This window comes from Neophocaena asiaeorientalis, unplaced genomic scaffold, assembly GCF_003031525.2.
Source record: "Neophocaena asiaeorientalis asiaeorientalis breed wild unplaced genomic scaffold, Neophocaena_asiaeorientalis_V1.1 scaffold96, whole genome shotgun sequence".
Classification (NCBI taxonomy): domain Eukaryota; kingdom Metazoa; phylum Chordata; class Mammalia; order Artiodactyla; family Phocoenidae; genus Neophocaena; species Neophocaena asiaeorientalis.
In genome coordinates, this window is record NW_020175831.1 from 3,817,141 (window position 1) to 3,825,177 (window position 8,037).

Genomic DNA, 8,037 nt, shown 5'->3' on the forward strand with positions numbered 1-8,037 from the left:
CTCCCCACTTTGCCCTTGCTCCCACTCCATAAGGGGTATTTTCTGGGGAGACTGAGCTGTAGGTTGGCTGGGTGATTCTACTGATCTCTGTGGGTCGGCTGGGCTTGGGCTGGGTGATTTTTCTGGGCTCATCTAGGGCTCACACACTAGTTGGTCAACTAGCAGTCTGATCTAAGGTGGCCTCCAGTGGGATGGGTTGAGCCCAAGCATGTTCTCATGGGTAATTAGAAAGGTGCAAGTGCTTTCGATATTTGATATAATCTGAGTCATTAAAAAGAGCAAACTTTCTTAGAAAATTCTTCATTATGCTTCCAGTTAGTTTTCAATATGAGCATTCAATACAGATATACTATCTGATAGAGCTGACCTTTCTGAAGTTTTGGCAGTTCATTTTGTTTCTTATGTAACAGGATAAGCTTTATCATTAACGTTTTCTTGTTCTTGTACTTACATAGTTTTATAGACTTTCTGACGTGATTAAAGGTCTTTATCATTTTATTCTTGAGCTTGTCAGTTCAGTCCACACCAGAATTCTTTATTTCCTTTAATTTGTCTCATTGACTCTTTTACTTCCTGAACAATTCTTTTTCTTTTGGAAGCCCAAGCAGATTTACAGACATTCCTGTTTTAGCTGTGCCGGCCTGTTTATTCAATTTATCCTTAGGAGACTCAGGTGAAACCTGTTGCAGTTAGCTTATAAGCTTCTGTGATATTTACTTAACAAATGTGGCCTTTAGGAGATCAAGGTAGGCGTTGACTGAGTTGACAAATAAGAAAACTAGTGGGATGGCAAACTCAGGCACAGGTAGAGGGGAGAGTTACTCTGGTATGATGCTTATATGAGATGAGGAATATTTCCCCCCCCCATTGTTGGAAGCAGCTCTGCCAAATCATTCATTTCTTCAATCATTTACAACTTCTTGGGCCTCTTAGAGTATAAAAGTTATATCTATATCTATTTCTGCCCCCTTGGCTTGACCAAACATATCTTATTTGTTGCTTCATACTCTTCAAACAATTTTAAAAGTAATAATTCACTTCATAGTGACAAAACCTTGTGTCATACTTCAGGAAGTATTAATTCAGAGGCAAAAAAAAAAAAAAGACCCTAAAGCTCAGGAAGATGGCTTTCCTCTAGCTCGTGGCAGAGGCGAGAGCACACAAGCCTAACTCTATGCTTACAGGCAACCCCTTACTCACCCCATATGCAAAAGCAGGTAACTTACAGCCTGAACTTGAAGGATGTTGCATAAGAAAGTATTTTGCTGGAAATTAAGAATTGAAAGCCTTGGATAGATTTTGCTAAACAACACAGTGATCTGTGAATGCTAAAGAAGTGGAAAAGAAAAAGAAAAGCAACTCTTTTTTCAGAGCTTAGCCAGCCTTATGTGGACCCTAAGGGACAAGCTCAACAATAATTAAAAATGAGAAAGGGCTTGAGTGTCTTACGTTATAAACAACCTTACAATCCGGGAACTTCAGAAAGCCTTCTGGAATACCATTATGACGAATCGGTTAAAAATATTATCAGTTTAACACTGATCAATAAAACACTCTCAGTTTAAAAATATTTCTTGAATGTCTTAACACTGTGTTTGGTACTTCCAGGGAAGGCAGATGAAAAGAAATTGGCCCTCATAACTTTTTAAAGAGACAGTAACCTCTTTTGAGTCATAGACTACTTAAGGATCATTTGAAAGCTATGAATTGTCTCCTCAGGAAAATGCACATCTGAACATACACTCCAAATTTTACATTTGGTTTTGGGGAGTTTAGTGGGCTTTCCAGAAGCCCTTTCATGGATCCTCTTGGGGTGAGTTATGGACTTCAGTTGCCCCTAGTGCACTGGGAAGAAACTAAGTAGGAGCCAGATATTCCCCTAACTTGCCACCTGATCTTGGTGAAGTCATTCATCATCTTCAGGACTCAGTTTCTCCATCTGTGGAAAAAAGAATAATGGACTCAATAACCTTCTTTACATAAAGTCCTCTGTCTTTTGGACAGTAATCTGGCTGGAAAGTTAAAATGAACGCTCACAAAAATTCAAGGCAAAAATTTCCCAACATTTATTATGAAAACTGTTAGGCAAACAGTGAAAAGGGGAGAATTTTATAGTGACCACCCATATCTCCTTCACTTGAATTCTACCATTAAGTTTTATCACATATTTATGCACTTAGTAATTCCTCTATTCATCTATCAATTCATCTTTTTAAAAATGCATTTCAGGGCTTCCCTGGTGGCACAGTGGTTAAGAATCCACCTGCCAATGCATGGGACAAGGGTTCGAGCCCTGGTCTGGGAAGATCCCACATGCCACGGAGAAACTAAGCCCGTGAGCCACAACTATTGAGCCCTCAAGCCGCAACTACTGAAGCCCATGCACCTAGAGCCCGTGCTCTGCAACAAAAGAAGCCACTGCAATGAGAAGCCTGCACACCGTAACAAAGAGTAGCCCCCGCTCGCCGCAATTAGAGAAAGCCTGCACACAGCAACAAAGACCCAACACAGCCAAAAATAAATAAAATTAAATAAATTTTTAAAAGTGCATTTCAAAGTAAATTAGACATCCCTACTTTCTAAGTTCTTCAGTACGCATATCATTAAGTTGAGTTCAACATTTGTTTGCAGTTTTCTTCTTTTGGTGTGAAATTTACATATAAGGGAACGCACAAATCTTAAGTTTACGTTTGTTGAGTTTTGACAAACTAGTCGCTCTATAATTGATCACTTGCTACATCCCAACTCTTCTGTCCCTTCTCTGTTTATTGTACTCAGCTGGAGAAACCAAAACTCTGCTTAAATCCAGCTCTCCAACCAATAAAAACTTATCTGTGATGCTGAATGAGATGAGACAGAAACAACTATGTTGACTGTGTGTTTTAAATTCATGATTACTAGCATCAAGTGGGGGCTTCATGCTTCCTAGCAGTTATACTGTTTGCTTAGTCAGTTTCTCCCACATTTTAAACAAGTGTTTTTCAAACTATCTGTGGTGAAGGGCCGATTTCTTATAATTTAAAATTCATTTTAGAATAATACTTTTTTTTTTTTTTTCGGTACGCGAGCCTCTCACTGCTGTGGCCTCTCCTGTTGCGGAGCACAGGCTCCGGACACGCAGGCTCAGCGGCCATGGCTCACGGGCCCAGCCGCTCCGCGGCATGTGGGATCCTCCTGGACCGGGGCACGAACCCGTGTCCCTTGCATCGGCAGGCGGACTCTCAACCACTGCGCCACCAGGGAAGCCCTAGAATAATACTTTTATAAAATACAACTGAAATGGGTTACAAGAAAAATGAAATAAAGACATGCAAATTCTAAATTTGTCTAAAAATTACTCTGTCAAATTGCTATAAAAGATTCTAAATGCTTACTCTTAATTTCTGTATTTATCCTTTCATGGACAGGTAACAGAGAATTTGCAAGAAAGCACTGGTCTGCGTGCTACCCTTTGAGTCGCATTACTGTAAGTGTCTAGACCATTTTGTACCTTCTCTCCTCAAACTGCCACTACCTCCTTTTTTTACTCGGTTGATGACTTCCCTTCACCAAGACACTTGAATGAATCAGAAGAGAATTTTCACAGCTCTCACCATCTACCTGTATCCGCGTCCATATGCACTGTCCTTTCTCATGTTACTGTGGATGAAGTGCCACATTCCTTGAAAAGGCCAATCCTTTCATCCATTTTCGGCGTCACACTCTCTGAACTCAAGGATGTTGCAACGGCAATTCTCCCCCTCTCTTCTGCATCATTGTTCCCCCTCCCTATCTCTATATATCATTCCCATCAGCATACAATCATGTTGTTATTGCTCCCATCTTAGAAAACCTCCCTTCCTGTCCAGCTACACACTTACCTCTCTGTCCCTTTCCTGCAAAACTCTATGAATTAGTTGTTTATACCAGCCCTCTCCAATTTCTCTCCCTAATTCTCTCTTCGACCCACCTTAGACAGATTTTCACGCCCAGCACTGCATTGAAACTGCTTTTTTTAATGTCACCAAAGGCATTCGCATTTCCAAACCAGTAGTCATTTCTTAGTCCTCATCTTCCTTGACCAATTGGCAACATTTGACAGTTGATCCTGTTTCTTAGAACACTTTCTACTGTCTTCCAGGACACCACTCTAGTTTGCTTTTCCTCCGACTTTTCTGGCCTTTCCTTTGGAAATGTTTGAGTACCCAATCCTTGGATTTCTCCTTTTTTCCTGTCTCCATTTATTCTCTACATGATCTTAGTCAACTTCATGACTTTAAATAGGCTGATGAATCTGAGGTTCTCGGAACCTCTCCCCTGAACCCCGGATCACCTGCTTATATCTCTCATTGGGTGTCTAGTGAGCAACTGAGCATTTCAAACTTAATATGTTCAAGCATGGCTCCAGATACTTCCTTCTGCCCCCAAATGGTTTCTCAGTCCTCTGTATTTTAGTTAATAGCAACTCCATCCTTCCAAAGCCCTAAAACTTTGGCATCATCATTGGCATTTCTCTTTCTCACACACCACATCTAATCCCTCAGCGATTCTTGTTAGGTATCTCAGTTTATCCAAATGATGAAGAGTTTTTGCATAAAGATTGAAGAGTAATACTTTTTAAAACAGAAATACTAGGAGAATGCCAATATAGCTTCTGTGCCCATTGAATATGGGGATGGAAAATGAGCAGCCTCCATTCCAGAGGGCTGCAGAGGGTTGCTGGGGCACAGAATGTTCTCAGATTCTCCACAGGCAAGAGATGAGTCAGATTTTGTAAAGAGACTGAGGATGAGAGGAATTTGCTAACATTAGAATTACTGTTCAGAGGGCACAAAGGAGAAGACTCAGGAGATAACACTGGGAGGTTATGTCATCACCATCATCATCATCATCATTGTCGTCATCGCCATGTAGTCTAACAGCCTATTAGAAGAGTAGTAGGGATACATAGACATATAGATGCATTGGGTTGGACCCTAACATCTTAAATGTGATATACATGTGGCAATGTTAACTTAGTAATTTAATGCCAAGGCCAAGTAATCAATAATGAAGTCCCAAATTGTAGCTGATTTATAAGAATTGAAGGAAAAGGACAAATATTGTATGATTCCACTTACCTAAGATACCTAGAGTAGTCAGATTCGTAGAGACAGAAAGAATGGTGGCTGCCAAGGGCCAAGGGAGGAAGGAGGGGAGTTAGTGTTTAATGGGTAGAGAGTCTCAGTTTGAGAAGATGAGAAAATTCCGGAGACAGATGGTGGTGGTGGTGATGGTTGCACGACGATGTGCATGTACTTCATGCCACTGAACTGCACACTTAAAAATGGTACAGTTTATGTCATTTATTTTTTACCACAATAAAAAAATGGAAGCAGGGTGCATTTTAACACTTGCTAATCCAAGTGAGTTAACAGAAAGTCAACTGCACACGCTAATAGGGGTCTAATGCTGTGGAAAGTGTTCTATTCAGTTCCTCTTGTTTAATCCTCACTCAGCCTCATCAGGGAAGTATAACTACCTTCATCACAGAAGAAGGAAAACAGAGAGCCAGAGAGTGTTCCTTTTTTTGTTTGTTTGTTTGTTTTCTGTTTTAGTTGATTTATAATGTGTTAGTTTCAGCAAAGTGATCAGTCATATGTATATATATATTTATATATATATACACACACACATATAAAATATATATAAAAGAATCTGAAAAAGTATGTTTATATAATATAGATTATTACAAGATATTGAATATAGTTCCCTGTGCTATACAGTAGGTCCTTGTTGTTAGCCAGAGAGTATTCTTATCCAGTCATACAGCTGGTAAGCAATGGAGCTGGGAATTATATCAAAGCAAACGTGTCTCCAAAGTGTATGTGCTTTCTACATGCTAACCCCATCACACTGCAATAGGGGAGATGTCAGTTCTGTTTTTAAAATGTTCTGAGGTCCACATTTAAGCATGTGGCACAGTAGCAGACCGCTGGCGAACACTAGCAACAACAGTTAAGGCAGGTTCTTGTAGACAAAAGCCAGACTGTGCTCAAGTTGAGAAGCCAGTGCTGTGAACCAGAGCAAGCTCCAGGAGAAGTGACCGAGGCCTTTAATGAAAGAACACTGCTCAGTGGGAACACTGCTGAAGGACTCACCAACATACATCGGATTCCTCAGCCATCTCTGCACACACAGGCAGTAATTGCTATCATGGGGTATCACCTCTGGATAACGCACAGCCAAAACACGATGTGCTCAGAGGTAAAATTAAAATTTTATATCTGTACTTTATAAATATAAGTATTTCATAAATACAAGGCATTAAAATGATTTAGATTTCACAAAGCAGTGTGGGAACAGGAACGGTTTTATCAGATGCGTGTCATAAAGTTCATGAACTGCCAAAACAACGGTGCCCGAAAGGAATTAGGTACAGACCACTCAGGGAAGCTTTGTATAATGCTACCTTGATTTTTTTTTTTTCTTTTTCCCACCAAAGCATGTTTTGGAAAATCTATGCATGTATCCTATTGTATAGAAAACTTCAAAAGACTAAAGTGGACCACTGCAGAAACCTCAGAATACTGTCTTGAGAATACTTCAAATATTTTCAAAACACATCAGTATAAAACATCTGCATTGTAAGTTAAAGATGCCAATTGGGTTGCCAGTAAGGGCAAAGTTTAATATTCCCAGATGTTATTATACAGTATCTGTGATATGCTGGCTGAGTAGGGTATTTGAATACCCTGTACCACATGTACACTGTGGTATTTTTTCAAAATGTAAATCTAGTCCCTGGAGATATAACAATAGCAAGACTGAATAAATTGTCTGAAAAGTAAAATTCATGTTTCTTTTTTATTGTCAGTTTGAAAGATGGGGGAGGGAAAGAGCAAGAGAGCTAATTCCGCTAGTAAACAATATATTTTTCTTATCAAAATTATAAGCAAATTCTTAATAAGCATAGATGTGAAATGAATAGTTTTTAATTTTGGCATTGAATATTCCTATTACAGATCTTCAGGAGGAAGTAATGGAAAGTAAATATGCTCATTTACTTAATAAACTCTCTTGTTGAGGTATTGACCGTGTTATAGTATACTCCATTTTTAAAGCTTCCTATATTTTAAGACAATTGATTGAATTTTATCTAAGATGTTCAAAATAAAACAAAGCATGGTGATTTCACAACATCAAAAAGCCACACCTATATTATAGAAGTATTTTGGAGAATTCATAACATCCTTGCCCTTGTGGGAGTTGGTAGCGATGATAGAATAGTAAAAGCAGTTTCATTCTCGAAACTTTCTCCTACTTAACTCCATTCGGAGTTGAGATTCAGTGATAATAACCACAAAGAACATTTTTAAGTGCAAAGTTATTTTGGTTAACCCAAAGAAAAATTTTTATCCAGTCACTGTCTCATTCAATTATTCAATAGATTTTGAACTCAAAATATCATTATAGAAAGCAGAAAGGGAAAGTTATCAAGTTGTCCTTCATAAAAGTAATATAGCTAATGTACCAGTCTCCAAATATTCTGGCATTATGCAAAAACCTTCAAGGTATAGATCAGTAAACGAGGTTTCTAAACTCTAACAGTGGGCAGTTGTACAACATTGGAAAAGTAATTTTAGCTCTTTGGAACTATGTTTCTTTATCTTCAAAATACGAAAGTTAGGTTAGACTGATGAAGTTAGCTTTATCATCAGAGTACCTCATTTCAGCAGTTGTCAGAGGTGTCCTAGTTTGGAACTTCCAATTAGCTTATGTAGTCAATCTGAGGACAAATGCACAATGTCTGTTTGATGTTAGGCTAGGATGATGGGGTTTTCAAAGTTTCCTTCCATCTCTAACCGTCTATGATCCTATGACTTATTTGGTGGCTATCTTTCAATCGTCTTCAACAACAATGTGTTATGGGTGTTATTGGGCTAGGCAAGGAGGATACTAAAAAGGTTAAAAGATTCCTCTTCAGTCTGATTGGGAAGATAGGTTAGATAGATAAAATTAAGGGAACAGAATAGTGTGTACTGGTTGGGAATGATGCTCTAGGACCAGAGTGTTGAG